This window comes from Physella acuta, unplaced genomic scaffold (assembly GCF_028476545.2).
Source record: "Physella acuta isolate Inbredline_101_S28 unplaced genomic scaffold, ASM2847654v3 ptg000754l, whole genome shotgun sequence".
Lineage (NCBI taxonomy): Eukaryota > Metazoa > Mollusca > Gastropoda > Physidae > Physella > Physella acuta.
Window position 1 is genome coordinate 318097 of NW_026732272.1, and position 15033 is coordinate 333129.

At 40.9% G+C, this 15033-nt stretch overlaps 1 protein-coding gene across 1 annotated transcript in view; it reads left to right on the forward strand.

Moving 5' to 3' along the window:
• Positions 1-15033, forward strand: part of LOC131950336 (xylosyltransferase 1-like) — a 72511-nt gene that overhangs the window by 38734 nt on the left and 18744 nt on the right. The window lies entirely within an intron of this gene.

Here is a 15033-nt window from a genome sequence, read left to right on the forward strand (position 1 = left end):
GTATAGTGGTTAGTACTTCGCGTTGTGGCCGCGACAACCCAGGTTCGAATCCTGGTCGCTCAAGATTTTTAGTCCGTGTATTTATAAACACTTAGTCAAGTTATACTTAATCAAGTCATTAGATAAAGTAGAAAATAAACTATATAAAAAACTTTTTTAAAAACCACGTTTTTCATGTGTAGCAACGGACTAAAAAGGAGAAAATAAAATACTTAAAAAAAACTTTTTAAAAAACCACGTTTTTCTTGTGGACTAAAAAGTAGAAAATAACTATTTACATACATTTGATGACAAAAAACGTGGGTCGGGCAGATGGGTCGGGAAATTTGATGGTGAACGTACCCACGTTTTTTGTCATCAAATGTATGTAAATAGTTATTTTCTACTTTTTAGTCCACAAGAAAAACGTGGTTTTTTAAAAAGTTTTTTTTAAGTATTTTATTTGTATTGAGTTTCATACCTTTTTTTTTTTTGCCCTTGATGAAATTAGTTTTTAGGTTAATTAAAATTTAGAGTTATTTCCCCTTAGCGTAAACTTTCTTTCTACTTCCTACGCCATACTTCCGGTTCAAGGACACATTTTAAGTCCATTACTTGTTCTAGACTCTAGACTCCATTTTTTTTCTTGTCGAACCAGAAAATATTACATAGAATACGTGAGCATTTTTTTTTGGGTTTTTTTTTTTTTTTTTTTGTCTCTAAATACTATTAAATACTAAGCTAGTTAGCTCTCCAAATTTTATTCAGTGGAATTATTTTGGAGGGTAAATGAAGGTTTTAAAGTCTTTTACGGATTCATATTAGGCATCCTAAAAATACAAGTTCATTCGGTTCAAGTATTTACCTAAGCGAAAGGGAACCACTTAGGCCACAAATGTTTCCGCTGTGCTGATTTATGTTTTCTATCATACGAAAAAATATTAGTTAACAGTATTGTAGGTGGGGGAGGATAAATTGTCTTTGGTTGTCCCCCATAGTTGTGTTAAAGGCCATTCATAATCCTCTCCCACTTGCCTGTATCGCCAAAGGTCAACCGTTTCTCCTAGAACATCAGCTCGGCCAGTTGGCCTCCATCAATAGACTTAATTGAAGAGTTGCTTCCCCGCATTCTCCGCGCACTGTCCCCCCGGGCCGCTTTTTTTTATTATTTCCCATTAGCCAGGGGGTTTTTTTCTATGTCCGCGGAAAAACGTTTCCGGTTTTATTGTGCGACCAATGTTTATGGTCTACCTCCGTTTTTTGTTTTTTGTTTTTTATTTTTTGTTTTTTATTGTTTGTTTTTTATACACGTTCTCGTGTTTATGGAGGAGTCCATGGGGGAAAATGTGCTGGTTCTGATTTTCGTGGTGGTGGGTTGTAGTTGTATGCCGTGACGCTGAATATTCGGTCATTGACCATTAGGTTTGGTGAGGGACTGACGTATGATGGTGCCAGACACACCAGGTCAACGAGTCCCAGTGACTACCCCCCCCCCCCACCACCACACACACTTACACACACATACATTCATGCTCTCCTTGTTTCCTGAAAACTGCATCCAATATTTTAATTACAATATTTTCATCCTAATATTAAGGGTGTTGGGTTTCTTTTTGTTTTCAGAAAGCGGTATTTATTATGGGTTCATGGGTTTTCTTTCACTTAATCACGTGATTTGAGCCCTAATTGTCGGGGGGGGGGGGGTATTCGTCGATTTTGTCGTGGGATTATTGTATAAATATTATTGTGGGCTATACTAGCGTGGAGTATATGTCCTAGTTTATGTGGCTTTATATTATTATCCAAATAGATGTGCTTGATATAAAAATATCCCGTGTGTGAAGTAATCATGTTTAAAAAAAGTAAAGATTCCTCTTTAGACCTAGCGATCCATTGGGAAGTTGAGATGAGAGTTCATATTTTTCTTGACCTCGGCATAAGAATGATCTATGTGATCAGCACCATGCCCAGCCGCCTTTACCTTCCCATCAGAGCTGGGTGGACTCAGGGACGTTTTACTGCCTTGAACCCGGATTCGCACTCGAGACTTTCGGGTTAGCAGTCTAGCGCTCTATCGCTAGGCCACGCCGTCCCACCATGTAGTCATGTGGTAGTATCAATGTAATGTGGTGAAACTGTAAGTAACCAGTCTACCGTTGATCACCCCGCTGTTGTCACCTATAGGCACATACCCCTGACCTTTTGAACGAATTCAGACATAGGAGCTATCAATACTAATCGATTTTTTTTATTCTACAAGATAACGATCAGCTCAACAGAACCGTGTGTATTTAAAGGGCTGATAGATTGATTCCAGTGGGTCTGAATTATTCATCAGCACACTTTGTCATTAGCGTTTAAACTGGTTTTGTTTTGTGGTGGGTTTTTTTGTTTTGTTTTTGTTGAATCTTGAAAGAAATGTTGTTTTATTTTTATTTTGTATGGTTATTATGTTCACTGCTCGCAAATGTTGTGGTCAGTACAATGTCCAGCCATTGTATTTTTTATGGTTATTGTGGCCACTGTTCGAGGATGTTGTTATCGAGGGCGTAGTTGGATGCTGCATCCGGGTTCCAGTCCACCCATCTCTGATAGGTACCTGACTCACATTTACCTGACTCATATTTACTTGACTCACCTTTACCTGACTCACATTTACCTGACTCACATGTACCTGACTCACATTTACCTGAATCACATTTACCTGACTCACATTTACCTGACTCACATTTACCTGACTCACATTTACCTGACTCACATTTACCTGACTCACATTTACCTGACTCACATGTACCTGACTCACCTTTACCTGACTCACATTTACCTGACTCACACTTACCTGACTCACATTTACCTGACTCACATTTACCTGACTCACATTTACCTGACTCACATTTACCTGACTCACATTTACCTGACTCACACTTACCTGACTCACATTTACCTGACTCACATGTACCTGACTCACATTTACCTGACTCACATTTACCTGACTGACTCACATTTACCTGACTCACATTTACCTGACTGACTCACATTTACCTGACTCACATTTACCTGACTCACACTTACCTGACTCACATGTACCTGACTCACATTTACCTGACTCACATTTACCTGACTCACATTTACCTGACTGACTCACATTTATCTGACTCACATTTACCTGACTCACATTTACCTGACTCACATTTACCTGACTGACTCACATTTACCTGACTCACATGTACCTGACTCACATTTACCTGACTCACATTTACCTGACTCACATTTACCTGACTGACTCACATTTACCTGACTCACATTTACCTGACTCACATTTACCTGACTGACTCACATTTACCTGACTCACATGTACCTGACTCACATTTACCTGACTGACTCACATTTACCTGACTCACATTTACCTGACTCACATTTGCCTGACTCACATTTACCTGACTGACTCACATTTACCTGACTCACATGTACCTGACTCACATTTACCTGACTCACATTTACCTGACTCACATTTACCTGACTGACTCACATTTACCTGACTCACATTTACCTGACTCACATTTACCTGACTGACTCACATTTACCTGACTCACATGTACCTGACTCACATTTACCTGACTGACTCACATTTACCTGACTCACATTTACCTGACTGACTCACATTTACCTGACTCACATTTACCTGACTGACTCACATTTACCTGACTGACTCACATTTACCTGACACACATTTACCTGACTCACATTTACCTGACTCATATGTACCTGACTCACATTTACCTGACTCACATTTACCTGACTCACATGTCCCTGACTCACATTTACCTGACTCACATTTACCTGACTGACTCACATTTACCTGACTCACATTTACCTGACTCACATTTACCTGACTCACATTTACCTGACTCATATTTACCTGACTCACATTTACCTGACTCACATTTACCTGACTCACATTTACCTGACTCACATTTACCTGACTCACATTTACCTGACTCACATTTACCTGACTCACATTTACCTGACTCACATTTACCTGACTCACATTTACCTGACTCACATTTACCTGACTCACATTTACCTGACTCACATTTACCTGACTCACATGTACCTGACTCACATTTACCTGACTCACACTCCTGACTCACCTTTACCTGACTCACCTTTACCTGACTCACATTTACCTGACTCACATTTACCTGACTCACATTTACCTGACTCACATTTACCTGACTCACATTTACCTGACTCACATTTACCTGACTCACATTATAAAACAGCTGAACTCTACTTCACCTGCCCCGTGGCCCGTTAACTTCGAAAAGGAAATTTACCTTTACAGATGTCCTGACGCTTTCCTAGCTTACCAACTGTAGTTGCAGTCTCACACCTATTACTTTACCCACCTCCCCCCTTTTCCCATGGCCTAAAACCCTCCCATTTCAAATGCTAAGAGAGCGCGATGGTGTGTTTTTTTTTTACCTTGCGTATCCTCTCGATACATCACTATGAAGTGTGACGTAAATACATTAGTTAACATGATGGTAGACACAAGACATTTTTAAAACGTTGTAACACGCTTCTTAAAAATTCCACATTACGCTGGCAAAGATTGATTTCATCTTCGTTCCTAATTATTGTATTGGTAAGGAATATCCTCCAAAACAATTAAGTATTACGTTTCAACTTGTTATGCGCCATTTAGCCCCTTGACTCTTAGCCCAACCTGCTTTTTTTTTCTTGATTGGCCTTTGTCCAACCAAGAACAAACTACAAGGCAGCAGTTGTTTGATTTTGGAGTTTTCTCTGCGAGATAGGTTGCTGTCCCCAGCCTCGTCTACCCGTGGGTTCGAACTCAAGGCTTGTTGGTTTAGCAGCCTCCATCTTTACTGGCATGAACCCTGTAAAAAGGGATGTTTTCTAGGTTGGTGGGGAGAGGGGTAGGGATTACACAAGTACTCAAACACACTTGTATCGTTTAAAGTTGGGTACTTTCTATTATAGAGTATACAACAACATAAGGATAGCGCTGAACGCGACGGCATGCATGTGTAGAGAATCAACGAGAGATAATTATCTTACGTCTCAAGATTAAACCCGTCCCTCCCGTATTGACCACCCCGGTTAGTGTGTACAGTTTCTGGCAGCGTCAACATTTACTTGGCCAGGCCCCCTCATTAGCCGGAGCTTTTTCTCCCAATCACAATCACTTCCTTACACAAACGCAGTCCGCTCGCTAATAATCAGGCACGCAGGGTAAGGCAATATTTCTTTTCTTCCCTTTTGTTGAGTTGTCCCTGATTGCTTCCCTTAATTTTGGATTATCCGCCCCTTGATTGGACATATTCTGTCTGAGTCTGCATAAATGTTGTATTCGTACTTAACCAGTAGAAAATTTAGTTGGAGGATGAACCAAGTTTCAGGGTCTGACGAATTCTCAATTATAACAAAAGGAAGATTCGATTATTCTCCCTTACTTTACAAAAATTAATTGGAAGTTGAAAAACGTATCTAGATCTATAATGTCCAGTAAAGTACTGGATTAATTAGATTGTTTTGAAAAGGAAGTCAAAGTGTTAAATAAAAAAAGGGAACAGTAAAAACTCGAGGAATAGATTTTGAAATAAAGACACCTGATAATATCTAGATGTATGTCCAACTTAGAACGAATTACAATACAGCAGTTGTTTGATTCTGGAGTTATATCTCCTAGAAGAGTTGCTGTCCCGAGGGTTCGAACTCGAGACTTTTCGGTTTATCAACCTTGAGCTTTACCGACTCGACCACGCCGACCCCTATTGTGGGGTATGATTAGTAGGATCATTTGGTTGCTGAATCAGTTGTATTATCGCCGTTAGCTGTCTAGCCAAATAGCGTCACAAGGTAGGGGGGAAGGGGGGGGGGGGGGCGTCTCCATTTAGGGGGTGATACCAAATCGAAAAATAGTAAAATGCAATGTCAAAAATTTTTTTGAAACAATTGAAATAATGTAATAGTATGAGCAGAGGGGTGACACCAAACCGAAAATCCAAAATTATTACGGTTGGAGGGGGGGGACTATCTGTAACCGCATTGGGTGACACCTGACCTAGTGTTGCTACTGGCCCTAGCAACTCCACTATTGCTAGTGACACACAAGTCACATGCCCTGCGAAAATGTGTTTAACCACGACTTCCGACCCCCGGTTTTAACACTCACTCTCTGGGTACGTATGTCCCTGTATGACCTAGCTTTTATTTTCACATCAAGCTTATCTCCGGGTGAGCAGTGGGGGGGGGGGCAGGTAGGTGTGTGGGTTGGACATTGCTGCTAGTGGTCGTCTAGAAGTTGACCTGTCTCTCTTCACGTGAGCTGGCTGTGGCCGCGTTTTAAAGCACATGACAGTTGTTGTCACGTGACCCTCTAGGACGAGGCGGGATGGTGTTGTTTTATCAATAGACCTCACCTTCTACTCTCGCTACCAACTGACGTCGTTTTGGCCATCTGAATGAAGTGCAAGCAGCCAACTGACGTTTATATGGCCATCTGATGTAGATTTGTCAACTGATATAGATATGGTCATTTGATAAAGATACGACCAACCGACTTTATATGGCTCTTTGATGTTGATTTGGCGATCTGATGTAGATTTGGCCATGTGTTGTAGATTTTGACCATCTGATTTAGATTTGGCCATCTGAAGTAGATTTGGCCAACTGATGTAGATTTGGCCATCCGATGTAGATTTGGCCATCTGATGTAGATTTGGCCATCTGACGTTTAAATGGTTATCTGATGTAGATTTGGCCATCTGATGTAGATTTGGCCATCTGATGTTGATTTGGCCATCTGATGTAGATTTGGCCATCTGATGTAGATTTGGCCATCTGATGTAGATTTGGCCATCTGACTTTTAATTGACCACCTGATATTGATACGGCCTAATGACGTTTATATAGCCACCATATTGAAATATGGCCAACTAATATTATCAGGTCACCATAACTCTCTAATTAAAATATTGTTTACTCAGATGGAGAAAAAAAAACAGGTGTTGATGATTTATTTACACGTCTACATGTCATGAAGCTCGCTCGATAATTATTTCTAAAGGCCAGTTGAAAGATGCTCTAGATGATTTTTATTACGTTTTAATATCGAGGCTTCCCACCCTCTTTCATCATTTGGTGAGCTGTGCGCTACGTACCTTGTGAAACTGTTGACATACAAAGATCAAATGAAAGTGAATTTCTTTAGTCAATATGTCTTGTCGCGTAATTAAATTTACATGCTGAGTTCGGCCGAGTCAACAGTAATAAAAAATATTTTGCTCTTAGTTAATATGACGTGCGCTGTTTTCTTATCGTAGAGTCTGTGATATAATAATTTAATTATTCCTACTAGATTCGTAGCTAAGTAGCAAAACTCATATAACATGTTTTACACCCCAAGTACCAAATCTCAATAAAATTGTTTTACCAAAACTAGTTTAACTTGCGTTTACAAAATTTGCTAAGTATCAAGCGTCACCGAAATAATTTTTGTAGCGTCGATTAAATGCCAAATCTCACCGAACTAATATTCCTAGCATTAAGTACCAAATCTCACCGAACTACTGTTTGTAGCATTGGTTAAATGCCAAAGCTCACCGAACTAATATTTGTTGCATTAGCTAAGTATCAAATCTCACCGAACTAATATTCGTAGCATTAAGTAACAAATCTCACCGAACTACTGTTTGTAGCATTAGCTAAGTACCAAATCTCACCGAACTAATATTTGCAGCATTTGCTAAGTACCAAACCTCACCTAACTAATATTTGTAGCATTGGTTAAATGCCTAATATTTGTTGTATTAGCTAAGTATCAAATCTTAGTGAACTTTTATTTTCAGCATTCAATATTGTAGCAAATCTCACCGAACTTGTTTTAGCAACTTTTGTACTAGCTGCTGAACTAGAACTAGTATCCCTTTATTTTAAAAAGTGCAGTAAGTAAATATTAGCGGGCTCCGTAGAGGAAAAGAGGGGTGGGGGGGGGGGGGGGGACATAACACAAACTACTTGAGAGTTAGCCAAGCAGAAAGTTGAATGTCCTTTTTATGACGTTATAAGAATTCCTCACCGTCGTCTTCATGGTAGTTCTATAATTGCTTTTAAAAAAAGGAATAATTGCGCTGAAATAAATTTAATATAAGCCATTGAATCTCTTTGACTTGTACCGCGGGAATAGAATACTGTAGACTTCCATACCACCAACCACCCCGGGTGCTCCAGCCTTAACGTTGGTACCCATCGATTTCGTTGACTGGAACCTGTCCCCATAATAAAGTATCAAAGGCGGACATTACCGAACGAATGATGGTGGGTTTAAAGCGTCGCCCGCCGAATCTCCGTGCAATCAAACATAAAATCCATAACCACTCCGGCCTGACATCAAAATGATCACATTTTCTCCATCCGTTCAAATACATCTCGGAACCGCGTCTGCTTTACAATCTAGCACTCAGCGCGGGGAAAGTGCATTTCGTTACTTGTCTTCTGTGTGTGTGGGGGGGGGGAGTAATCAAAAGTGATGGGAAGCAGATATGCGTCTCTCATAAACACACTCACTACCATAAATATATAATGTATATATATATATATATATATATATATATATATATATATATATATATATATATATATATATATATATATATATATATATATATATATATATATATATATATATATATAATTATTTTTTTGATCACGTTGCACACAGTGTCGTCTGGTACAATGGATAAAACATACACTTCAAAAGAAATTGTGTATAATATAAATCTTTGTAATGTATCTCGGATATGATATCAATAAAACAACATTGGGTCGAGATAATGATTGTAATTCACACTTCCACCTGCCTCAGGTAGAATTTGAAAACTTCCTCCCCGTTTTTTCCTCTAACGATACCTACCGCGTTGGGTGAATCTATCTCAGAACGTCCTGCACCTGATCTACCTTGCTATTTTTTTAATCACCTGTTGTTGAATAGGCGAGCCGTTGATTGATTAGCATATCCTGGCATTCAGCTTACCTGCACATTTGTCGGCGTGTAATCTTTTAATCCATTAATCCAGTGATACGGCTATAGGGAAAAAGGTATTGAAACACGAACGTCGAAATGTTGTGGATTATTTTCTCTCCGTGTTTCTTTAATGTATTCACCCTTGTGAGTCGTCTATGAATGATTTAGCTGTTTGCATGTCCCCACCCTCCTCTCAATTCGTCACACATTGTCATGAAACACTCCCTCCTTTTGATGATGTAATAGTCCCTTTCCCCCCCCCCCCCCCCCCCATTGATTCACAGTAACCATAGTTCTGAATAGATACATCTTTGACATGATGGTGTTCTTAAGACTGGAAAGGGGTCCTCTATTTAGGACGTCTAACAAAAAATTGGAATTTTGGACACCCCTCTTTGTGCAAACGCGTCGACTTTGTGCCCATCACTGAGGGTAGCTTACTCACGTTAGGGAAACAAAAGCGGCTGGGCATAATGCTAGCCAAACTATCGCATTATTTATATGCCGAGGTTATTGAAACAGATGAACTCTACCTCAACTGCCCCATTTGTTTAGGGCACACATTTGAAAAGAAGATGCTGATATTTGCATGAAAAAGACAATTTAAAAAGTAGCATTTTCTGTAGTCAAATGCAGCATTATAACAAATCGTGTGACCGAATCAGTTTCTGTTTTCATCAAACACGTATTCACTGTAGAGGTACGAACTTCATGTATCCTGCGATCTAATTACTTACTAGGAATGATTTTTTTTCAAACACGGGCAAGCTCTATGTCGTTTAAGTGTATACAATGTGTACGCAGACTACGATTTTCTTGTATATTACGACTCTTCAATTTTTGTTATGTTAAATTTAACGTGGGGGCGTCCACATAGACCCGACCCCCCCCCCCCCTCCTCCTTACCCACCCCCCTCAGTCCACAGGCGTCCACAAAAAGGATGACCCCCATACATCAATGCAGCGTCACTAGTCACCACCAGCATTATGTCTGACCCCCCCCCCCCCCTCACCGCCAGAATTATGTGTTAACCCCCCCCCCCCCCCCATTTGTATCACCCGACATCGCCAAGTACTCATCACTCATCAGGTCCACGACCCTTGACCTTCCACTGACCACTGGGTCAGCCTAACTAGATGATAGCTGTCAGGTCCCATTACCGCCGTGGCACTGTCCCGCCCGCATCCCTAAACCCTCCCGTGGTACGGGTCGAGCCCCTCGCCGCTTGTAGACCGCCAGTCAAGCTTAAGGGAAAATGTCACCGGGACTTTTAGGCTCAATTTTCAGACACAAACTTCCCACAGTGCTAGAAAGGTCGTGACCCCAGCCTCGTGTTTATGTTTTAATAACAACTAAGGGCATGGGGGTTTTGAATGGGGACGAGGTTGATATGTTAGATTTCACACGGGTTTTGTCTGAATGATAGGCAATTGGAAATATCTTCTTCTGGTAATTATAGACTCGCCCGTGTTAATAAATAGTTATAGATTTAATAGCACGAGATGTTGGTGGAAACAAATTGTCGGACTAACAGGATTCAGGATATGTATGGGAAAAAGCATGTATTACATAATGTAATTATGATGAATTAGACGCGACTCTCTGTACTAGCAGCATTAACCGTAGCTAATTTCGTCCACCTGCTATTGAAATGCATGTAGAAACGTGTTCTATTTGCTTTTTGAATGATATATATAAACGGTTGGTGATACTTGTCATAGTAACAAACGATGTAAATCCATTGAGTGGGGAGGGGGGGGGGGGTTGACGCCTTATCCTTGATTTAATTTTAAAATGTGGCATCATTATATAAATGTTCTTTAAAAGCACAGGTGATATATATTTTATTATTATAATCGTAAAGATACGCTCAGTGACCTGTTCTTCGATGTTGAGTTATTGTGCCATATTCCCTGCCTATTCAAAGACCTGGGTTTTATCTGATTGGTTGATCATCCCCACCACGTGACCGGATATGCCTGAAATGATCGTCTGCTTAAAGGTTATTTGCGTGGGTTCTCTCACAGCGTGTCAACAAAAATGTACTTGACATTTTATATTGACTCGTTGCTAAGAATTTCTTCTTTTATTTATTTTTTTTTAAACTTTGTAACAAGGTAACTGCTTTTAACACTCTTCTTCCATTTGCCTATCCCCATTAATTTTACTCCCAAATTTCTCCGAGGCAGAGCCCACCTAATGAAATAACAACTCCCCCCGTCCCTTTCTAATACATGTTTAGCTGTATGCGCCTCTCCATTTTTTTGTGTTCAACTCTCCTTTTTTATGTCGGCCATTTCCGTTTTTACGGTGAAATTTTGCAGCGCATCTCTAATGGAACTGTGTGAGAGAATGGGTCAGGCTTGATGGGCTCCTCGTGTTTCCTCTCCAGCCATTTCTCTCTCGTGTAATGTCCAGTTAATCACCCTGACGCTCAGACTCGCCCAACTTGTTCAGGTCACGTGTGGGGGAGGCGTGGATTTCATTGGTCAGATTCCACTGTTGTTCTTCTGTTGGCCCGGACTGGGAATGAACCAACGAACTAAGAGACCGTAGTCAGACTTTACCAACGAATCAAGAGACCGTAGTCAGACTTTACCCACGAACCAAGAGACCATAGTCAGACTTCACCAACGAACCAAGAGACCGTAGTCAGACTTTACCAACGAACCAAGGGACCATAGTCAGACTTTACCAAGGAACCAAGAGACTTTAGTCAGACTTTACCCACGAACCAAGAGACCGTAGTCAGACTTTACCAACGAACCAAGAGACCATAGTCAGACTTTACCAAGGAACCAAGAGACTTTAGTCAGACTTTACCCACGAACCAAGAGACCGTAATCAGACTTTACCAACGAACCAAGAGACCGTAGTCAGACTTTACCAACGAACCAAGAGACCATAGTCAGACTTTACCAAGGAACCAAGAGACTTTAGTCAGACTTTACCCACGAACCAAGAGACCGTAGTCAGACTTTACCAACGAACCAAGAGACCGTAGTCAGACTTTACCAACGAACCAAGAGACCGTAGTCAGACTTTACCAACGAACCAAGAGACCATAGTCAGACTTTACCAACGAACCAAGAGACCGTAGTCAGACTTTACCAACGAACCAAGAGACCGTAGTCAGACTTTACCAACGAACCAAGAGACCGTAGTCAGACTTTACCAACGAACCAAGAGACAGACCGTAGTCAGACTTTACCAACGAACCAAGAGACCGTAGTCAGACTTTACCAACGAACCAAGAGACCGTAGTCAGACTTTACCAACGAACCAAGAGACCGTAGTCAGACTTTACCAACGAACCAAGAGACCGTAGTCAGACTTTACCAAGGAACCAAGAGACAGTAGTCAGACTTTACCAATGAAACAACATACTGTAGTCAGGATATACGGGCAACATGTACAGAGACAGTAGTCAGAATTTACCAACGCACCAACCTGAGTTTGCGGAGCTTCCCTTTCCCCCCCCCCCCTCCCGAATAAAATAAAATGTATAGAGAACATATATACCTTTACCAGGGTCCGTCCCTCCCCCGGAAAATATACTCCGCCCCTCCCCCTCCCCGAAAATTTCAAGGTCGTCGTCCGTCCTGTCCCTGTCCCCCCGTCCAGTCGCGCCCCCCCCCCCCCCCCCCCCCCCCCCCCAAGAGACTGTTGTCAGAGTTTACCAACGAAATGAAGATAGATTTTTTTGTCCAAACTCTAGCCTTCACTTCCCCTCAACAGAACACGGGTTTATTGAAATTTCCCCGGGCCTCATCAAGCCGTTGTTTTGTTTATAACATCCTGCTCAGACTTGTGCAGCTTTTAACACTAAGTTCAACCGTTGCGTCTGTATGGCTCTGGGCCTTCCCCGTGTGTATCAAGCGGACATTGTGTTTGTTACGTTGATGTCACATGGTGTTTTTTTTTTTTTTTTTTGTGATCTGAAGCTCTCTATTATTTAATCAAAACAGACAAAACAGAAGTCGTTAGCAGGTGGAAGGGTACGGGATCCACTGCTGTAGGCTGTTCCATTGAATGTGTACTCGATGCTTAGACTACATGAGCTGTGAAGTTCTCACTCTCACTTAGATGAATTGAACTGTTTATTCCTCTATCCACCATAGTACGTTAACTAGTAATTCATTTCTTCATCAAACTACACGAACCGTGAATTGCTCACTCTTCCCTAGACTACAAGAACTATGAATTTCTCGCATAGACTTCATGAACTATTGATTTCTCTCTCCCCTAGACTACAGGAACTATGAACCTCTCTCCCCTAGACTACACAAACCATGAATTTCTCTATCCCCTAGACTATAAGAACTATGAATCTCTGCCCTAAACTATATGATTTATATGAATTTCTCACTCTCCCTTCAACTACACAAACTATGAATATCTCCCTCAGATTAAATAAAATGAGGTTTCCCTGAAACTCCCAAGCTGTCATTTTATTTTACATTGCAAAGAAATATCTTTTAGTACGACGATCGACATTATTTTTTTCGAGTCCGTTTCACAAAATGAAATTGCATTTACTTTGGAGCCCAAAAAAAAAGCTGAATCGGGTTTCCTCGATAAATCTCTTCAGTCATATAGTCATCATCCCTTGTGGTTGAATGCCATCATAGCCTGGTTTTGTAATAGTCTCTCCGTTACGTTTGTGCTAGCTTTGATTCTGGAAATTAGACTTTCAGATTTCGTACGTATTAAACAGAAGATAGTTTTGAATAAAGCCTGTGTATATATTTATATAGAGCTATGGCTTTCTGAAGTTATGTTTGTAACATACATTTTTTCCCTTTTATTTGACGTCCAAGAAGGAATCAAATAATATCCATTAGAAAACGTAGCAAGTCATGTTCAGACATGATGGAAAGCTAGTTTGTAAGAGTGCTTTCCCCTTGCTTACCTTGATAGCGTCTGCGCATGTCATTTGCTTACAACATGGCATATTCACAACAAAAGCTGTCAGATTTTTTTTACCATTATAAAATAATGAGAAAAAATGTAAAGCTCTTAATCGTCTAGACACTGGAGTAAGTAAATGAATTTGTATAGTAATGAGTTTAAGGACATTCTTCAAGGATTTAAATAATTGCACTCCATTATCAATATAAATTGTCAGAAATGTTGAGAAACAGGTTTAGTCGTAATTGGCTGAATCATTTTTTTGGACAAGAGAAGCTATAGAGACACATTTGGCCGTGGCTTTGATTGGCAGTGACACATTTGGCCATGTGTGGCATTCGTACATTTGGCCATAATTGTAGGAATACCAAAAAACTATCCGCTTAGATTGTATGTGTATGTAATTATACATGTGTGGATTTAAGTATGTGTGTATGCATATGTGTGCTAATACATGCATGCATGCATGGATGGATGGATCGATGGATGGATGGATGGATGGATGGATGGATGGATGGATGGATGGATGGATGGACGGACAGACAGACAGACAGACAGAATGACAGGTCGAGAGATCCATTGATCGATCGACGAAGGGTGGGTGGGTGGGTGGATATAGACATATATATACACACATACATACATGTAAAAGATGGTCCCTACTCGTGATTAAGTGTGTATGATAAAACCATCTTAAATGACAGCAGAATGACGAAGCGCTTACAAAAATGATCTGTGTCTCATTACCCCAGTGTGAAGGATGGCTCCAAATGAAACGTCATCGCCTGTGTGGCCGCGTTAAATTGGGGTCTCCGGGGCCACTCATTGGTGTGGCCACTGGCCTAATGTGGTGTGAGCAAGTCATCCATCCCGCCTGCATCCCACGTTATCTTTGTGCGCTCTAGGTCGCGGTCTGTCTGTCTGACCAGTATCCCGCCTAATCTAGACACATGATTTTCATATTTGGCGTCCCATCGATTCTTCGGGGTTCCAGACTAGGTTGTTAGAAGTGGCGGTAAGGGCGCGGGGGTAGGGGAGGGGCGTGTCTGAGTCTCTCCTGTCATCTTGCCTAATTTCGGCTTGCGATATT